Below are 22737 nucleotides of genomic sequence, written 5' to 3'. Positions count from 1 at the left end.
AATCATAATTAAATGAATTCATAATTTCACCGAGTTACAACCACGATACCCCTCCCCCTCCCTTCCATCCCCGCCTCGGTATTTGACAGTAGACGCACATAGCCTACTAATCCTTAAAATGTATATGTGTATAGTACATTTTCTACTAAGTCACATATTCTTTTACTTGTCAAAATATTCGCAGAAACTCGTGTTAACCTTATATGTGTCCTGAACAGAATGCAAAATAAGAAAAGAAAAAGTTTTCTTATTCGCATTGTCTGCTGTAACTTACATGAAAGGGTAAGTCGTCAATTTCTGCGAAATATATTTTTATTAGTGTGTACCTACAAAAAGAAGCATAGAAACTATTTAACTGCAGATATAGCCATTAAAGTCATCTCAATAACATAACACTGAATTCAACACTTACATAAGTCAGGAAAAGAGCTGGGATAGTTTCCCGCCAGGCCGCCACTGCACTGGCTGTTCCTTTTACCTCCCCGGAAGTTTTTACCAATAGCGAGTTTTATTAATTCCATGTTTTTAGTGGATTCTGGTATTCAGAGAAAGTTTATAACATGTTTTTCTTATGCTTAGTGTAATTTATCACAATTGGTGTTAAAATATGTGAAAAGTAAAAAATTATGCAGCGTGCATCCGAAAACAAGCTCCTGTCGTTGACTTCGGCGGGTGTTGTTATTAAATTTAGACTTACCATCACAATACTTTATAATCTCTTTATTCGTTAACATTATTTATTGACAAAACATATATCTGAGGGAGAAATTTAGGTTAAGAAATAAGTTTCGATTCACATTACTTGGTAATTATTTGAAAACGATGCTACTCGGACAAAATACTTGCAACCAATCAGCGAGAAGGAAACTTTTCCAAGCTAAAAGGGCACCTCTGCGAGTCGGTGACAATGCGCCTCGGTAAAAAAAACTGAGTATAGTTCCTAATTCTGGGCAAGAATTGGTAGAGATAGAGAGGGAGAATGTCACATAAAGCTACATAGATTATGATACAATTTGATATAGAAATAGATAAATAGATAGATAGAGAGAGAGAGAGAGAGAATGATTATTGTTATGCGTTGGTTCCTTCGTACTGCTGTACGGATTGGGCCATAGTTATGTTAGGTAATGTAAGTTTAGTTTAGCAAGAGTGTAGATTTTCGCAAGAGTTCAGCAACAATAATTGAACTCTTCAGTTTAATGGTTTAGCAATAGTAATTCTTTTAACAAAGTAGCTCGTGGCTGAATTTGTGATGACCCTCAATATGATCTGATTTAATTTGCACTAAGAAGGAGTACTAAACTTTATATCACTCACACAGAATTATGTTCAGAGATTCATTATTCTTTGGCCTGTTTCCTATTGAAGATAACAAAAAGAAAAAATCATTAAAGGGTAATTTTAAATTTTTCATAATCTTCATCTTTATTTGGAAAAAGCTGATAAAATACAAAGACTTATATTTAAGATAATATACCTGCATATATAAATGCTTTTTTATTATTATTTTTTTAGGTCTTACTATACTGAAAAAAATGACAAGTTTCTAAAGCACAAAACTGAAAAAATACAAGTTTCTAAAAACACAAAACATATAAACTGGTTTCTTTCACATAATAAATGAGTAAAAACACAGGATAATACGTTTCACCGCACAAAAAAAGATTACTTTCAATTTTACTATGATGAGTGAAAAAATAGCCTACATGTTTTCAAAGCACAAAAAAAAATCCATAAGTTCTCAGAGAACAAAATAAAAGAGGTTTCTTTTACATAATACTATAATAAGTAAAAAGTACAAGAGTCATAAATTTCAGAGCACAAAATAAGTAAATGGTTCTTTTCACATATTACTATTTATAACACAACACACAACATTAATAAGTTTCCTGAGCACAGCATAGAAATTAGGTTCTGTTCACATAACATTATACAGAGTGTGAACACAAGTTTTCAGATATTACTATACTGAGTAAAATAGACAAGATTTTAGAGCACAAAATCAAAACAAAGGTGCTTTTCATATTACTATGTAAAAAAACACACAAAATTTTTAATTTCGGGTGAAAATTTAGCAAATTTCTTTTTCAGATAGAATGTCACCTGTAGCTGAAAAAAAATCGTTCACTTAATAACAATAAATTTTGAAACAATAGAAGATATATATTATAATAGCAAATTGGGTGTAATATTGGAAAAAAATAAGCATTTGTGTTTATTCCACCACTCTAGTGGGTGTTCATTTCTTTCGATAAGTTTTTTGGTCTGATCTGACCTTGATCTCACTTTCAACAGGAGATGACTCACATCAGATTTCTTATGCTTTGCTCGCATTTTTTCAAATAAGTTCCAAAGCTATAATAATTCCTATCCCCAAACCTGGAAAGGATCCCAGCAATGTAAATAATTACAGACCAATTTCTTTAACAAGCTGCTCATGCAAATTGTTAGAGAAAATGGTAAATGCTCGACTAACATGGCACATTCGAGAAAATAAAATTTTAACTCGCACTCAGTTTGGGTCTCAGTGTAACAGATCCACATTGGATTCTCTCTGTAACTTAGAAGACCATATACGTAGAGGTTTTGAACGAAAACAAATTACTGTAGCTGTCTTTTTTGACATTGAAAAGGCATACGATATCACATGGAGGTATGCTATATTAAAATCTTTACAAAACAACAACATCCGTGGACATTTACGTAGGTTTATACAGAACTTTTTAACAAACCGTGATTTTCAGGTGAGAAATGATGATGATCTGTCTAGAACATTTCCACTAGAAAATGGTGTTCCACAGGGAAGCATCCTTAGTGGCACACTGTTTACTTTAGCAATTAATGATATTGGTAAAAATCTACCTATTGGCATTAAAAATAACCTGTATATGTATGATTTTGCCATATATTATTCAGCATCCCGAATAAAACATGCAGAACGAATCGTTAATAAAAGCATAGTAAAAATAGATGAATGGGCCTCATCTGTAGGCTTTAAATTTTTCATAGATAAAACTCAAGCAATCATATTTTATAAAAATAAAAAGTGGAAAAAAGTCAGAAACCATAGTATACCAATTGGCCAAACAGCAAAATTTTTGGGATTAGTATTTAACACTCACTTGAACTGGAGAGCTCACATTATATATGTAAAATCCAAAAGTAAAAGAGCATTAAATCTTATTAGAAAACTATCGAACGCTACTTGAGGAGCCGATAGACATACCCTTACTGTACTGTATAAGGCAACAGTTCTGTCCACCATTGATTATGGAAGCGAAGTATGTGGCTCAGCATCTGATGCAGTGCTGAAAATGTTAGACCCTGTTCACAATGAAGGCCTTAGAATATGCTCAAGAGCCTTTAGATCATCACCAAAATCATCGTTACAAGTTGAAAGTGGTGAACTGCCTTTGTCTCTCCATAGAGAGCTACTAACAATGAAAAGTGCTTTAAGAATTCAAACTAGTGATTCTCCAACCAAAAAAATTATTTGAATTAAGAGATGTATTTATAAATAACCATCCACCACCTTTCCCAATTAGAGCTAGGAGATTGTTTGAGTCGCTGAATATAAATATACAAGTGCCTTTAATAGTAAAATCACCTCTTCCCTGGACAGTGAATAAAATGAGAATTTGCACACACCAAGTATTTATCAAAAAGTAACTCATATAAACCAGAACACCATAGACAACATACAATAGAGCATATAAGTGAAAAAGGTCCACATTACGCAATATATACAGATGGATCTAAATCAGAACACAGAGTGGGATATGGTGCAGTGTCCCAGGACAAAACTTATCAGCTCTCTCTCCCTAATAATGCTTCCATATTTACAGCAGAATTGTACGGAATTGCATCAGCTATAAAAATAATTAAAAAATCATCATTCAATAATTTTTTTGATTTTCAGTGACTCGCGAAGCGCTATAGAAGCTATTCAAAGTTACAAATCAAAAAAATAATATAGTACAACAAATTAAATTATATCTCCATAAATTATATAATAATGGAAAAAATGTAGAAATATGTTGGATCCCTGTGCATGTAGGGATCAAAGGAAATGAAGATGCAGACAAAGCAGCTAAAGCAGCAACTCACATGACAAGATGAAATGTGAATATCCCTGTTACTGATTATGTAAGTCATATAAAAATGGGTATCATGAATAAATGGCCATATATATGGGATGAAGAACCTGAAAGTAATAAATTGAAAGAAATAAGACCTAATGTTAAAAAATGGAGTTCATCATATCAGAGAGAGAGACACGCACAAGTAATTTTAACACATCTTAGAATAGGCCATACTCGTCTGACACATGGGCACTTAATGAGCAGCCCACATGGCCTGGCTCCCGAGTGCTCAGAATGCAGAGTAATAATAACAGTCAGACATGTGTTATGTGAATGTCCAAAGTATGACCAACAACGAATGTCTACTTTTGGAAATAGATCAATGAAAGAAATTTTGTCAGAATCTTTTACATTTTCAGTCGTTCCAATTTTTATGTTATTGAAGAACTGTAATTTAATTAATAAAATATAAAAATGAGTAAATAATAAAAGCACGAAAACCCTTTTAACACTTGTTGAATTTAAAAAAAGGGCAAAATTTTAAAATTTTGCTTAATTTACATTCCGAATTTTAATATACCGTTTTAGTATGTATGTAAGGAAGTCTGAGTAAATGTATTTGTTTGTATGTGTTTCGGTATGAAAGGATATGCCTGTGCAGTTTTTAATTTCATTTTAATTCATTCATCATTATATGGAATGATTTATTGGGTCCTAGACTTCAGGCCTGGACCTAGTATTTTAATCAAATCCTTCTGGCCAGCCCTATGAGAGCTGAAAGTCAGCTCAGTGGTTTGGTTAAACTACTTTAATAATAATAATATATGGGATGGTTAAGGAGCATTTATTCTATTTAGGAAACAGACTACAACTGCTGGCTTTCAAAGGTGCTGCCGGTGCATGATCAGTTCAAAAATACTATCAGACTCTCAGGCTTCCCAGTGATTAGTTGAGGCACGTGGGGTAAGGCTCTGCTTATGACATGTTCATACAAAATTTGCTAACTTTTACATCCCTCCTTTCCTTTTTAGAGATTTTTTTATTGTTAAACAGATACAACAGCACAGAAATGATAATCATAATAAAACTTGGTGAAACATAATATCAGTAAATTCATTATTGAATTACACATTAAGGACAGTGTTTGAAAAAATCGTTTTTTATTAATAACTGTTTTTTTTTTTTTTTTTTGCATGAATCAGCTTGAAAATTTTGGCATTGGTTAGTTTATGTATAGCGAAAAGGTCAGTATTCATATTTTCCTTCTGGCCCACCCCCATTCGCAGGTACCCCCGCCCCCCCAAAATTCTTTAAAAAAACTCAGCCATAACTATTGCAACCTAAGAGCTGAAATTTATTTGGTAGACAGGTATTATAGATAAAAATATAGTAATAGAGCATTTTTTTTTTTACAAATATTTTTCGATTTTTGAAAAATCTTGGATCGATTTCGTGGAAAAATAAATCCCAAAAATATCTATTTAGCTTTCATTTGTTTTTTGTTTCATTGAGATAGGTGAATTCGTTACGTCTGAGTTTTCATTTGAAGTTCGATAACTTTAGTTTTGAGATATCGGCCTCCAAAGTTTTATGATGACATTTTTTGCTTGTCTGTCCATTTATTTGCTTGTTGTCTCACACTCTGAGGCTTTTATGACAAATTGATGTTATCTGTGATTATTATTTTATGTTTATTGAATTATATTTTATATATTTAGGCTCCTGGTCTCCCTCTTTCCTCTCTCTTGGATGCCTCCCTCTTCATGACGTCGTTTCTTCCTTTCTCTTACGGAACGTAGATGTTGTTTAAATTTTCTTGGTCTCGGCATAGTTTCTCTGAACAATGAAGTATTGCAAAACCAAGAGAAATACAAAAAATTGACTTTCAAAGTGATATAAGTGCGCTGAATGGAAAGTGTGCCAAAACACGGGCGAGGTTCGGCAGCGCGACGTTTTACTTCGTCGAGAGTTGAGCTGCCACTGATCGCCAAAGTGGGTACACTCCTTCACCTAACAGAGCCTCTACGCCAGTGCTTCCACGAGTTCAGTCTCCATTACCCTAAGTAACACTTCGTATTACCCCAGATTTAGGGAAATTACCCTAAATGCTATGAAAATTCATGTGCACATGCAAGTAGTGTTAATATTCACAGTATGGATAAATTGGGTAAAGCATGAGAATGAAATATATAAAACATCCATTGAGAACATATATTTAATCCACAAAAACTAATGTAAATAGACATACAGCATGCTGCTCAGCCAACAAAATTCACTAGAAAAGAGAAAGAAAAAAATCTTGCAAGACTAAACACTGTGTAATTCCTGCTCAAGTCGATCAGCCTTTGCCTCCTCACAAGTGGCATTACTTTTAACTGATTTTAACTTATTGTAAATTGCCTCAGTTATTACAAAAGATTGAGAAGTTTCATTATTATTTTTAAGGTAGTATATTGCATGCATTATTCCTCGAATTGTTTCATTTTTTAAAGCATTTCTATGGCTAGTTTTAATCAGGTTTAATTTACTAAAAAATCTCTCCACAGACGCATTACTGAAAGGGAGAGAAAAAAGACAATTTACAAAAATCCCAAGATTAGGATAACATGTCAACCCCGCAGCATTTTTCTTTTGAATTACTGTATTCCAATAATTATCACATGACATATTCTTATTGAGATCGTTATCAACAAAATGAATTCTCCATTCTCTGTCTAGATCTTGTTTGTTAACAAAATCTGACAACTGAGGAAGACATGCCAATAGACTTCCCAAAGACGGTGGTTGGAGTGCTATTGCATTAGCTGGATTCAAACACTGAATCATATCATAAACAGGATTTTCAATATCAAATCGTGTTTGAATTTGATGGACTGATTCAATCAGGAATGCTTTGCATGAGTTTAGGAATTTATCCAGTTCTTCAGGACTGGCCACCAATTTTATTCTGTTAACAGTTTCTGTTGCCTCAAGCCCAAGATAGATCTTGGATAATGGCAAGAGATTGTCATCAAATACTCTAGAGCCAGGACGTAATTCAGTTACTTTAGCTTCTTTTACCACAGCAGGATTTAATATGTCTGCACAAATATTTCGAACAAGTTTAACTAGTTCACTTTTCATCAAATAAAAGACAGGCCTCTCTGACTGAAAAAGAGTGTTGAAGGCATTCAATCTACCCAAATTAAAATTCAAAAACTCCAGATAAGCTAAAGAAAACTCATTACTGAGTCCTTGTACTATGCTATCGTTAACGTGTGTAGGGTCAGAAAATGCCAACTCACAAAAATACAATTTCAAGGTTGGCCACTGTTCCATTAATCGTGCAACACACTGCTGCAGTGACAGCCAACGTGTCTGACCGGGGGCGAGAATTTTGTGTGGTTTCACTTCTACAAACTTTTGGAATTCACCGAATTCAGTTTGTCTCTTGAAACTTAAACTAAAATGGGTATAAATGTTTCTACATAAATCTTCTATATACTTTGGCAGCTTTAAACAAGCATATGAAGCTGTCAAATGAATAAGGTGGCAACTACATTTTACTATTATGACATTTGGATATTCTCCTTTGAGGAAAGTAGAAACAGAGTGCTTTCCACCATTCATTACATTTGTCGTATCAGAACAAAAACCCACCATATTACTCAAAGGGATGCCTTTTGATACGAAGCAATCTTTGAGCTTTTGATAAATAGCATTTGCAGTGGATGAGTGAATTTCTATCAAATCTAGGAATGAGTAAACAAGCTTTTGACCATCATAATATTGTACAATTACACTTAGCTGCTTAATGGAGCCCCTGTCAGTTGTTTCGTCAATTACAACCGAAAAAACTCTCTGCCTAAGAGTGTCATGGAGCTCTTTTGAGAAAGCTTGACCAAACACCTGCCTTATGATGTTACTTGCTCGTTGTTTTCCTAAATGAACTTTCTTTAGTACCTCATCTCCACTAAATAAGCATTTCAGAAGACATATAAAAGGTTCACAAAGAGATATTGGCAACAAATGCTCTGCCAAAAAAGCACAAATTCTAAGCTCTAGACATCGAGATTTTTTTTCAAGTGGTTCATTTGAAACTACAAATGAAGTCAATGATTTTGTCTGAGAGTTTTGCAAAGCCAAATTCTTATGTCTTTGTGAATTTGCATGTCTGACAATTTCAGACTTTCCACATGTAATATCCATGTTACAGATCATACAAAAAGCAATATCTTTTGAAGCTGTTGATTTGGATGACTTCTTAAGCCAACCCATAAACTGCTTCTCCTTTAACCAATCAGCTTTAAATTTCTGATGGTAGGATTTTCCTACTTTCTTCTTAGGCCTAGGGTTTTTTTGTCGCACAGCTGTGCTTGTATTCGCTTCATTTGAAGAACTATACGGACTACGTTCACCGTCCATACTGCTCTGTTGAATAAATAATAGATTTCTGTCATTTAAGTCAGTCTAAACTACATCTATCTTAATCCACACAATTATTATCAAATGAATCGACAAGTAAAGACAGCTATTTTTTTCCTATTTTAGTAAGCCTAGGCTAATCATGTATCCATTTCATGAGATAATTGGATAACCAAGAGGCAGGCAAATTTTGGAAGCAAGGTTTGTAGGCTATTTAAAGAAAAAATAAAGGGCTACAAAATGTATAATATCAATAAATTGATTTTATTTGCCATAAAATAAAAAGAATAAAATAGAAATATATTTTTTGACAGAAGCCCAGCAAGTAGCCTACCGGTATTTTCAGATAAGGGGGTATATATATATTACTCCACCGCTGCCGCACCTGGCTGTCACGGTCACCAAACTCAGCAACTCCGCACACCAATGAATGATATGAAGTCCTCAGACCTCAGCCCGGTCTAGGCAAGCAATCTGTGATACTGTCGAAATCATAGTAACGGAGAGATGTGATCATGATATAATAGTCACGCCGAGGCGCCGCCACGGCTAAATGATCACCCCGACCCCGTCGAAATTTGAATTTTCTCACCCAACCGATCTTTCCTCCAGGAATGCAGTAAACTGTAAACAGTCATTGGAATTTTAACGGAAAAAAGTAATGAATTACAAAATATTAATTAACAATCCCCTTGATTACCCTAGATTTACCCTAAAAACAACGCTACCCTAGAACTACCCTAAAGGACCAGTGATTACCCTAAAATAGGGTAATTACCCTGAAAGTGGAAGCACTGCTCTACGCACTTACATAGGATATAGTTGCCATATACTGCATTTTGATATTCTTTGATAGCTAAATTGAAATTACTACCGATATACTGAAGTTATCATTACATTATACGAAAAATGTAATTTTCTCAGTGATAGTAGGGTTACGGTTTGGGCTTATAACTCCGGAACTATTGCGAATTTTTTAATAAAATTTTCTGAGAATATAGTCAAGAAGTGTAAGAGTCCATATGTGAAATATCAGGAAAAATTTGGATTCTTCAATTTTTTTGTCAAACGCTCCCCTTAACATATAATATTCAAAATTTAGTAGAAAATGCAAAAATACTAACAATTTCAAATTGAATTATAGTAATATGATACGCATAACCACATTGAGTGAAAACACATATATACTTTTCTCCACGAAACAAACTCAAGATTCAATGCAGTATTTAAAAAAAAACTTGATTTTTTTACAAGTAAAAAGAACACATTCTATGAAACTCAATCAATCTCAGGATAGAACAAATACAGCTCATCTTGGAAACGTTTGGTTTTAAAACATTCCTGCTCTCTGCGGCGTAATATTGGCAAGTTCTTGAGTTGACGATATGGATGATGAAGAACTGGTTGCGTTGTAACTTGTTTATCAACATATTTAAAATGAGATGCATCCCTGGTGAGTGTTCTATCCTGGTGCTGTGCAGTAATCATTGAACCCTTTTTTGATAATACTGTTCCTGGAAATAAGACAAGAAAGGCATATGTTTTGGACTCTGTTTTATTAGTACTTGGTCACCTGGTTTAAGCCTTCGTGGTTTAACTCTTCTGCGACTCTCTGCATACCGCCTATGCTTACCCTTTGCCTTGGTATCTCTCTTCTTGATGCTTGCATCCCTTGACGTTATTATAATCTGGGGCAATTTTGTTTTCATTTTCTGTTGAACATAAAGAGTTCCTGGGGAGACCCTGTGCTGGGGTGTGGCGTGCTACGATAATTCAAAAGAAATTTGCTAATATCCGACTTCCCACTTTTGACCTTGAACATTCAAGGTTTTAATTAATCGCCTTCACAAGAGGGTTCATAACAGCTTCAGCAGTAGCATTTGACCTGGGGTGAAGTGGCGGAATTTTTCGATGCCTGAATCCACAGTTCTGTGCAAACTCTGAGAAAACATGACCATTAAATGGAATGCCATTGTCTGTTTTAATAACACTGGCTATTCCAAATAAGCCAAAAGTTTTTCCAAGCTTGACAGTCAGTATATCTGCCTTAATGTTGATTAATTTCTCGACTACAGGATAATGACTAGGGTCATCTGTGACAACCATGAAGTACTCTCCAGTAGGGAAGGGGCCACTAAAATCCGTTGGGACTTCATCCAACGGTTTCTTAGGTAAAGGGCTCCATTTAATTGGATCGGGAACCGACTGAGGAGACCCTGACATGCATGCATGCATGCATGGAATGCATGATTTGCATTTTTCTTCAACAAATTTGTCCAAATATATTCTCTTAACAAACTTGCATTTTACTTGACCCTGGTGTCCTTCATGAGCTTAGTCAATAACATGACGTTTTAATGATTCTGGAATGCAAAGTCATGTACTACGTAACAGAATATTCCCACTGTCCACGGATATAACTGATAATTCGTCACACACTTGTTGATATCGTGGGTAAACTTCATCCATTTTACATTTTTGTTTTGACCATGTATTTCTTTGAACGGCATTGGTAACACATTTAAGGGGACCCCCTCGCTTTTGGGGGCTATCGAAATATTGCTTGGAGCAATTATGTTTTGCTACCCATTTATAATACACCTAATGGAAAGTTTCATTTTTTTTGTATGACGTTTTTTCCCGATTTTTAGATGCATTGCTTTAAAACCCTAAGGTTTCCTTAGTTTTTAACTAAATTTTAATGACTAAAGCAATTAATACTCACAAAGAGTTGCTCTATCCGAAAAGTTAAGAAAGATTTTTGAAAAAAAAAATTGAATTTTCGTCGATTTAAAAAAAAAAATTGTTTTTTTATTTTATTAATTAAAAATTCATCAAAAATCGAAATTAGAATAATTTGAAAATTTGTCCAACTTTTTCGATGTAGAATTTATCAAGGATTTTAATGGTTTTTGAATTTTGAAATTGGACAACAAATAAAAAAGCCTTAGGGTTTTAAAGTGACCTATATACTGAAAAAAATAGTTTTGAGATATCGTGTGTTAAAGTTTGCATAATGAAATTCTCAGTGAAAATTGTATATGCATCAATATAAAAACTTACCTAAGCTTGATTTTCTTATTCTAACGGCATACTTCTATGGTACCTGGTCCCCTCATTTTAAAAAAATGATATTAACCCCTCAAGGGGGTGGGTATCATGAGGCCCACCTCACTCATTGTCGCCAGGTTTTTAGAAACTGCCTGCTTCATGTCCTTTCTCTCTTTGTTTGGATGGGCCTTGTCAGCTACTTCTTTTCCTTCTGGCCTCTTTCCAGCCTACTGCTCTGCTTGGAAAAATAAGAAAAAATATTATTATTATTATTATTATTATTATTATTATAATATTATTATTATTATTATTATTGGGGATGTGTTTGTATATATATGGGTGTGTTAGAGTGTGTATATGTGCGTGTGTACTTGCAAAGATATGAAGAAATCTTATTGACAATATGAACAAATATATTTTGAATATACAGTTTATTAGCATAAAAAAACAGAACTCATATTACCTGGAGATGACGCCATTATACCCTCTACCAGGCTGCTTTCTTCATAGCCTACATTCTGTTCCATTGCAGCGATCATAGTCTGCGATGCATCTTTTTAGTCCCTGAAATTTGACCTTTGGGCATTTTGCCCACATTTTCGCGTTGAAAGATTCGTTGACATTCTGCGTCCTTACTTTGATGCATTTTAGCAACAATGCATCTGTAGTGAGGCTGTCGTATATATCTTTTATATGCCCTTTCACGTCTTCAGGTACATTCATTTTCACTTTCATTAGTCTGTGGGATCGTGGCTCTATACCCTTAGCTATGTCTTTCTTATAAAAGCACCACTGTTTTCCCCTTCTGCGCATAAGAAGTGGTCCGGGTTTTCATCCGTGCTGGTGACGTGATGGACAGTTGCCAGAATGTCGTTCCGGAGTCTGTTTATTTCATCCTTTTTATATTTGTTTACTCGCCTTATTGCAGCCTTCATGTACTGTACATACCTAAGTGACGAATTGTGGGGTCACTTAGTTTATGAAATCTAAGTTTCCCAGTCTTTGCTATACACTTAGTAACATCTTTCTCCAAGAATTCGAAGCCTCTTATCAAGTCTTTTTGAAAAATGGTTTATACACTCTTCTTTGATGACTGGGTGAACTTTGCCATATGGTCCATTCTTTTCATTCATTTCTATAACAGAATTGTAGGCACTCGAGTCCCCATCCCCCACAAACACTGTAAATCTCATCTTTCTCTCCAGAGACTGGCTCCATATTATTTTTGCTGCCTCAGCTTCCATTTGACCTGGTTTTCCAAAAAAGGTTTTTGTACATTTTCCACTATTTCTATGGGCTTGTACTTCTTTATCATATTCCTCTTTGGGCAATTTTTTTCCCATTAGGGCACCATCACAATAGTTGCAATATTTCGAAAGAATTTCGGCATCAAGAATGAAGCCTGTGTTGGCTTCAGCAACAATGCCAGCTCCAATGAAGGAAGAGTGACCCCGGGTCATCCATGTGCCATCAAAAGTTACTTCTACATCAAGTATATATACCATCTTTGTCTGGCAAAATTCCTGATTTCTTATGGCAATTAAAAATACACTTATCAACTTTTTTCTGAAATTTCTGATATTTACTTTTACCAAGTGATTGAATATAAGTTTTATGTCTTTCATAAGCGCTTTGTGCCATAGCATCTAAGCCTAAAATACCACACAAATTATTTACACCAGCTTGACCAGTTCCATCAAGCAATGAATTATATACAACTGCTGAATTATTTCTCGTAGCCACAGATTTTGGAAAATTAGGTATTTTCTCTGATTCAGCCTTTTTTGAATACATAATAATGTCACAACTGTCATATTTTATCTCTATGTCACAATCAAAATTACTTCTGTTCAAAACTAATCCCCCCTTTACCTTCGCAATCCTTCTCCTTACACTTCCCAATAACAGAAACCATGTCACACAAAACAGATTCACGAATCATAGCTGTTGTGTCACTTTTAGCCGATAACTTATCTTTTATTTGTTGTTGTTCTTCTTCCGGCTCCTCCTCTGGTATTTCACTAAGCAATAACTTTCTCATTTCAACGGGAGACTTTTTAGAAACCCATTCTTCATTCACATCATTAGGGATATCCACAACCTCTTGCATATCACTTATCCCCTCACTTTCTTCTTCTTGTTCTTCGTCTGATAAGTAAAGCTTGAAGTCATCGTCATCATCATCTCCATCATTGTCACTATCATGTTTACGGGAACAGCTGACGGGAGGAGGCAGACGATGTCGATGGCTGGCAGTCAGCCGGGCCTGGGAGCGTCCTCTTCACTTCTTTTCTCTTGCTCTTCGTTTTTCTTTCTACGTCTTTCTTTCAACCTTCCACTAGCTCCTGTACGCATTTTTGAATGCTTCTTCCTTGGCATTTTGATGAATAAAGAAAAAAAAAGCACTATACTCTAAAGAGTATCTAGCAACTCGCTCAGCTCAGAAGTAAACAATCCATCCACTTGTAAGGTATGAGGGTTACTGACGACCTGGAGTAAGGACGTAATATTAAGCCCTTGTGTAATTACTTGTGTAAAAAGTCATAACAGTTGATAATCATTATAAAAAGCACCATATAATTAACTAAATGAATCGACCTTGTTTTCTAGCCAAGGTAATTAATGACCAATTATATTATTTTACAATTCTATATGGCAGGGGTGTCAAACTCATTTAAGGTTAACTGCAGTTTAAGGGAACACCAACTTATGGTATTCATAGCCCCCCAGTCAAGTAGGATTAAAAAAATCCTCTTGATTTATCATTCATCATTAACAAAAAGGTGTGCAAAACCATTAGTAAGCAAGATACCCTATTTTCTGTCTAATAAAAAAAAAAATATATTACTTTTGTCCATATCAAAATAAACTACTAAAATGCTAATATTCTTGGGAAACCTACCGCCAATATAAAATCTGTTGTGAAATAAAATCCAGAAAATAAATTTCGAAACACCCACAGGGCTACAGTGTGTAACGACTTGGAGAACTCTAGTCTGAGAGAAACAGAAACGTTTCCAAGCAGTGCATCCAGTAACACGTATGAGTCGGTATAGCACATGTTCTCTTCAAGACTTCGAGTGATGCAATCGAACTGCCCACCCCACACCAACTACATTAAGTGCATCATTCACATTTGGTTTAAACTTTATTTTTAGATAGACAGGAATTAATATTTCAAGACTGCTGCTCAATCACGACAATTTCTTGACAATTTCTGAGTCGTGTACAACAAAGTCCTGTAGATTTATGATGAAAATGAAAAAAATACTGTATTTATGTAGATTTGCAAAAAATCCAGTAGAAATACAGAAATTTCTGTAGATCTGGTAACACTGGGACTCACTGGCACAGCCAGAACCCACTGCCACTGGGCCAGGGTTGCCAAATGGAAAAATGAAGTGGCGCTAGATTTTCACCTAAAAAGCGCTAGGAAAGTGCTAGATTTTAAACTAGCAATTTCTTAATATTCCGTGTCACATAAGGGTTATAAAGTATGTTTTTTTTCTAACCCCTTTAGCACATGATATATCGGCCATTACTCTTTGGCTACCATCACACGATTGGTTAATTACAGATGCTCTCTCTCTCTCTCTCTCTCTCTCTCTCTCTCTCTCTCTCTCTCTCTCTCTCTCTCTACGTGTGTTTGTTTATTCATACATGCATATCTCATAATGATATGGTTATTTTGTTTATCAGAAATTCCTTATAAATCTAAATGTAGTGAATTACATACATCTTTATTTTCAACCTTAAATGTAGTCTTAAATAAAGGCATAGACTAAAAAACTCCTGTACTATAATTTCATAAGTAGTGGATTTAGACTTGGAATTAATAAGTAAAAATTAAGTAGCAATAGTAGTACTAGTAGTAGGAGGTGGAGGAGGAAAAACATTTAGTTACTACTGTAGTAGCACCATAATTAGGCCTCCTGCAGATCAAAAGGTTCCCCATCTTGCCCAGCGTGCGTGTTTGGTCCTGAGGAACCATTGTATGCCTCCATAGTGCCAATTGCCTTGACTACTTCATTTGGTAGTTCATATGTATTACAACACGTCTCACTTATTTTTAATCCATACTTTACAGACATAATGGCATTTAATATCGAGATTTGCATTCTGTTACGAAGCTTATTCTTGATGATATTCATGTGACTGAAAGAGCGCTATACATCAGCGTTGGAGTGTGTTAAGCTTAGGGCCGAGAGAGTTACTTTAGATAGTTCTTTAAAGGGATTTTCACCTGAGGAGTCTCTGTAGTTTGCTACTTCCGTCCAAAATTTCAGAGTATTGGCAGTCTCTGTCCACTTTGTAAAATGAAGTTTTTTGCATTGAAAGTGAACATTGGTAAGTTACTCGGCATTATCTCCCACAAGAAGCTTAGACAGTTCAATTATATCAGGCTTGATGGGCTCCAGACACTCGGAGACACTGAGCAATGACATTGACTGCAGAACATCTACATTATCTGGTAGGCGTTGACGAAGCTGCTTCACAAGTTCAACCACAAAATTAGTGCACCTCTCCCGTATGCGCCGTTCTGTTGGTGCAGGAAAACTGTTCTCAGTTAATTCTTTTTCACATTCATAACCTAGATAAGGCCTGGGATCCAAGAAGTTTTCAATCACAGTGTCTACCAAAACTCTTTTTTAGGGATGACGACTTTAGAACACAGTGAGTTAATCAAGTGCATTAGATCCTTTAGCAACTTTGTTGGATCCTGTGATTCTGCTTCAAAGTTCTTATTCACTGCTTGCACTTCTTTCAAGATGGGTTTCAAAAATGTAAGCAGTACATAGTTTTCTTTGTCTGTGAACATTAAATACAGGTGTTCTGTTGTGTAGCAACGTTCTTGATTACGGGACCATTCAAAATGCAGTTTTAGCTCATGCCACTGATTTAAAATTCTAGAAACTGCACTCTATTGACAGCCACCTTGTTGCACTGCACTGTACTAATTTAAGAGGGTCTGTGCCATCATTGAGAACACCATAGAGTTCTCTATACTTCAACTGTCGAAGTGACGAATGGGAAAACCAATTGTATGTTTCCTTCATCATATAATCCAGGTGGCGAGGCATACACACACTAATTGCATGAGACACGGCCAGTTGAATTGAATAACACACACATTTAACTGAAATTAAATTTGGCACTTCTGATTTCAGTTTTGCATATACACCATTATTAATTCCCACCATCACCGAGGCATTATCAGTCCCCAGAGCAAGGAGCTTTAGCAAGTCTAACCCACGTATGTTTAATGCAGCTTTCAGGGCACCACAAATACCTGCTGCATTGCATTCCTTTAGCTCGATGAAGTCTAAAAAGGATACAACAACTCGCTTCTTGGAATCAGAATAATACCTTATAACTATCCCCAACACTTTCATAGCTGTAATATCATATCTTTCGACGATGATTAAAGTAAATCTCCTCTCACCTATGTCACACACAAGTTCTTTATCGAAATGGGGAGCTAGAACATGTTTTATTACACCAATACACTTTGATCGCTTGATTTTTAGGTCACTGCATCCTTTACTATCACCAAAACATCCTTTGCAGAGGTCAGTTAAATGATCTGCCACTCGGAATGAACAAGATTCGCCACAAAAAGTGCTGATTTTCCCTCTGATCTTTTGGTATCATTATTAGTTTTCCTAAATGGTAACACAGTTTGACGCATAGAACTGAAAGGCTCTTCTGCCCTTTTATGCTTGTCTGTATTCCTGTCTCTCTAAATCACAGAGCTTGGAATTTAAAAAGCATTTGCAATAATTGCAAAAGCATTTGCTATCATCACCTTCAACTCGCCTCAGCCACTGTTTATATCTGGTGTCATTTAGCCAGTCTGCACGAAAGCGCTGTTGGTACTGCTGTTTTCCCATATTGTAATTTAAACTTGCAGACGAGAATTCCAACCGTTTCCTGAAGTTCTGAACCAACCTCTTCCAGGTCACCAATAGACTAAAGTGTAATCCAAAATGACCCCAGACTTTTCTTTGGGGGCTATTTGGGTCCTCACACGTGTGTTTAATCTCCGCATATCGGCCAAATTTATAACAACCAAATTTATAACAACAACAGAGAGGTAAAATCATTTCTCCTGTTACAGATATCAAATATCATCTTTTCCATTACGGAGAATTCTAAATCAGTTCCATAGGTTCACGATTGATAGTCTTTTTATGCAATAACAAGAAACGGAATCAGATTTTCTATCAACATGGCATCTCATTTTGGTGCTGTTTGCCCTATTTCAAGGTCCACGTGCGTTTAAATCTACGGATAAGCTGTGCACTGACACTTAGAGGAGGTCGGCCAGACGGTGGTCACTTTTTTCTTTCTATCCCAGTTACCTGCGCCACATGGCTCAGTCTCAGCAATTCTGATTAAGACTATACTATTCTTTATTTGTTAACTTTTTAGTTAAGTGTTTTTAGTTAAATTTTTGTTCTACTTTATTAAATATATTAGGATAAAAGTTTTCTATCAGCGTATCCAAACATAGGGTAATGAAGAATGAGGAGAATGTTGGTCTTCATGGGATTTATCATGGACTTTTCTAATCAATTAGAGATGTATTTGACCCCAGTTTTCTGTTTTAGACCAAGAGACTTAATAGTGATGGATACAAATAGAAGATCATAATTGAGTATTGTCTTTATTGATTGAATAATGTTCCATTTATAGCAATGAACAATCAAAATACAATAGGCATAAATAGTCATAAATCATGATACATACAGACATGTGATACACACACACACACACACACATATATATATATATATATATATATATATATATATATATATATATATATATATATATATATATATATATATATATATATATATATATATATATATATATATATATATATATATATATATATATACATACATACAGATATGCTGTAGCCTTGTATACTACACAATAAAAACAGAACTGAGGTATAAATGCTACATATTAAGCTTCATTTTCTTTCTTTTTTGTCCTCTGTCAGATTTGTTTTTCACCTTTTTGCTGAGTCTAATGGAGTTGTTAAGGTGGCGTATTCTAAAAATACAGATATCTTGGCAAAAATGTATACACCTCCTCAGGAATCTCCATTCCAAGCTCTTTCACTGATTTTCCAACTTCCTCCTCGAGTGTCTTTAAACAGTTTTTTCACTCACGAAGACCTCGCCCATGAATTTCATTAAATACCTCTCTTAGCTTAATTAACTGTTGGAAGAACTCTTTAGATGGAAAATTCAATTTGCCTCTACTTTTAAATTCAATCCAAGATTTGTCTGCTAAAGCATCATCATCATCATTAGTTTCTTGACTGCCCGAATGAGGGTACTTCATGGAAAATCTTCTAACTATACAGCCACCAGTGTACCAGAGTGCTTCTTCTTCTATAACGGTACTGACACTTTTTTCCATATTGCCGTCATCAACTGCCATGTCTTCTTGCATTGATCATTTTCATGATCAGGCACCAAATCCTTAAACAGAAGGCTTATCAAACACACTTGTAATGACAGCTCCCTTTCTTTGGCCTGTTTATTTTTGTCATTTGCCGATACATTTGCCAATATATTCTGATCGTTACATTTTTCATTAGTTTTGTCTTTTCACTCATAATGTCAGCATTTTTGCCCAACATTAGTGTCCTCATTCTATAATTAACTCTTTAACAGGATTTGGATGTTCCAGGCAGTCCTGGTTTAGCCTTTGAGTTAGAATATAGCTGATGCCGAAATTGTTTTTCAGCATATTGAAAAGTCCAATCACTGACTTGTGGCTCAGGACACAACCCCAGGTCGGTGAGTCATTGATAATCCCGTGTTTGGCCGGCCTCCTCTAAGTGGGTCCTGCTGACGACTAAAGAATGATCTTTGTGCCAGTGTTGCCAGATGGCTCATGCAGAAATCGGCTATAACTAGCTCTGAAAATGGCTAGAAACCGGCTAGACTTACTAATAGATGGCTAAAAAAAACGGCTAAATTTATTTGTGCATTTTTATGAATATTTTCTTAAATATTCTTACAAAAATCTATGCCTTGCAATTTAATCATTATAAACAAAGTACTTTCTTTTCTTTTTTTGCTCCAAAAGTAAATAAAAAAAAATTCTGTATCAAAAAGTCAGCAAAGTAACATCATTAGTTCAATCAAAAGTACTGTAACAAAAAAGTCTACTGTATCTTAATAAATGCAAAGAAATTAATTCCTTTTAATAGATAAAATAAATTCTATCAAACTATTCATGTAGCATAGATTAATAAATGTATACAATTTTTTTTAGCTTTACATAATTTACAGTAAAATATTTGGATCATCATCATCATCATCCATTTCTTCGGTATATGATGTTCCAGGTTGATCCATTGTGTCTTGTTTCGAATGATGATACTTTTCACTTGATGTTACTAGGTCAAGTACTGCATTTGGAAAATTATGTCACACAAGTTTCTGGCATTCTTCTGTTCAGCCCACACCATACATGAAGTAATGCATTAGTTGTATCTGTTTTCATTCTGTTCCTTAATGTGGTCTTAATGAGATTCATTTGACTGAAAACTCTTTCAATTTCAGCGTTAGAATGGGGCAAACTCAAGATTGTTATGGCAATAGATGAAAGCTCGTCATAAGGATTTATATTCGATGCATCTTTGTATCCATTAACTTCAGCCCAAAATTTCACAATGTTCTATGTTTCGCGCCATTTTACTAGTTATGTTTGACCATTGGAGTTCAATTTTTGTAATATTTTCTGCACTTATACCCAAAGATTCTAAGAGTGGGGCAATCGAGTTTTTCACTAAACATAGTGTATTTTCAACACTGAACAGTGACATAATTTTCAGTACTTGCACATTATCAGGTAGTCTGTTGCGAAGTTCTCTGATAAGTAATAGATGTTTGGGTAGGTCGGATAACAGCTTTTCGGTTTCATAACCTAAGTACAATTTAGGAACTAAGTTGTCTTCCAAATTGCAAGAGAATGGATCAACCCGATGCTGGTTTGAAGGAAGTATCACTTAGTTCACTAGATTTTCAATCAAAAGTGTCAAGTCATCAAGTAATTTTATTGGGTCGTAGTCATTAAATTCAAAAATTTTGTTCACTCTCTGAACATCCTTTAACACTGACTTTAGAAAAACCAAATATACATGATTATATTCATCACTGTACAAAGAGTGGAGCATTTCTGAAGTGTAACATCTCTCAGATGATTTTGTTAAACTAAAATGAGTTTTTAGCTCCAGCCATTGGTCACAGTCTTTGCACTGCAGAAGCTGTAGACAACCACCGGGTTTGGCAGGCTTGCACAATCTTGAGGGGCTCATGTCCATCATTTATGAGTTTGAATAAGTCAGTGTATGCTTGCTGTCTTGAGGAAGACCTAGCAAACCAATTAAAGGTTTCGCTAACAAGGAATTCTAGGTTCCTAGGCATAGTCTCTGAACATGCATGAGACACAGCTAGCTGAACTGAACGACATCCACAGCGGACATGCACTAATGCAGGAATTTCTTCCTTTAGTTTACAAAAAAACCCATTGTTTATCCCAAGGCCAATACAGTATAGGTCAGTCGGAGAGAAACGGCCGAGACAAATTTCGTGGGCCACATCTCCAGAAAGACCCTAGGTGTGGCTGTCTGGGTTCAGAGTGACCCAAGGCCAATACAGTATAACAAAGGTGTGGATTATAACCAGTGGGTTGTACCCATGCGGTGAGGGCGATGGTCGCCTTGCACTGAATTTGTTTATTTCTTAAAGTTTTTCTGAGTAGTGTTTCACTCCTTTTGAGAGAGCTATAATATCAAATAATTTACCTTATTTTTTATCCATCATACATTGAACGAGTACCTCTTCATTTATGCTATTACCGTTTGTTTAATGTAGAATTATGAATGTTATTGATAGAATACAGTAATATAGCCATATCATTAGTTACCTAAGATGTCATTAAGAAGCAGGGACTGAAGAAAATACTGGTTTTTATTGCAATTTGTATATTTAAAAATAATATTTACATAATGAATAAGAAACAAACCATGAAAAGGATATATATTCTAAAAACTAAACATTAATTTACACATATATATTTCTATATATTTAGCTTAATTTTTTTTTTTTGCCACTGCTTCCGTCCCTTTCAATTTCTTTAGCCTTTTTATCATCTTTATTTGATTATTCAAATGCCTTATCCTAAAATATATTGAAATTTTAGCAAAGAATTTTATGACCTCTTCGGGAATATTTGTTCCTCCTCTTTCCAGTTCTGCAACCAGAGTTTTTATGCAGTGTTTGCCCCCTAGCAGAGATTTGCCATGAATGCTGGTGAATATCTCTCGCAACACGGTCAGCTGAGAAAGAAATTCTTCTGAAGGCAAATGAAGTCCGCCTCTACTCACCATCCCTACCCATGAGTCACTGGTACACATGGACACTTTTTTTCCTAATTCAGGATATTTTGATAACTTTTTGACGATATAACCCCCTATGTATTTCAGTGCTTCATTTTCAATGACACTGGCTGCTGTTTTTTCATTGTCTCTATTCTCTTTGCATGCTTCTTCGCTATCCTCTATATCCTCTTCAGGGCACTCAAAATCGAGGTCTTTAAATAAAGAACTGCTCAACTACAATTCTAATGATAATTCTCTATCCTCCTTGTGCTTGATATGAACGGCAGAATCATTCAACACCATAATATTATCGTCATTATTGCCTTCTGGATCTGTATTTGTTTTTTCACTTATTATCCTAACATTCTTACCTAAAATTACTGATCTAATCCTGAACTTAAATTCTACAGCATTAGGATGGTCATAGGTCCCCTTCATTTGCCTTATGCAGCCAAACAGATGCTCTAGGCAACCCTGATTTAATTTTTTATTTTGTCAAAATATAGTCAACACCATAGAGATCTTTAACCATATTGTAAAGGCCAACAATGGACTTGCTTGAGAGAATGATCCCCTTCTGAAATTTATACAGACCTCTTGTCTTCGGTGATTTTACCTTTAAAGTACTCATTACTTCTACCACCTTCTCCAGGGTATGTACTTGAGAATCTGTTTCTATTCCGAAGGCATTTCTAGTAGATACGTCTCCATATATATGATTCGAATTCATAATATCAAACCAGTCATTAATGAGTGCTATAAAATCTGAGGTAGGCTTCCAGTTGCTAG

This window comes from Macrobrachium rosenbergii, unplaced genomic scaffold (assembly GCF_040412425.1).
Source record: "Macrobrachium rosenbergii isolate ZJJX-2024 unplaced genomic scaffold, ASM4041242v1 282, whole genome shotgun sequence".
Taxonomy (NCBI): domain Eukaryota; kingdom Metazoa; phylum Arthropoda; class Malacostraca; order Decapoda; family Palaemonidae; genus Macrobrachium; species Macrobrachium rosenbergii.
This window is presented reverse-complemented; position numbering follows the sequence as displayed.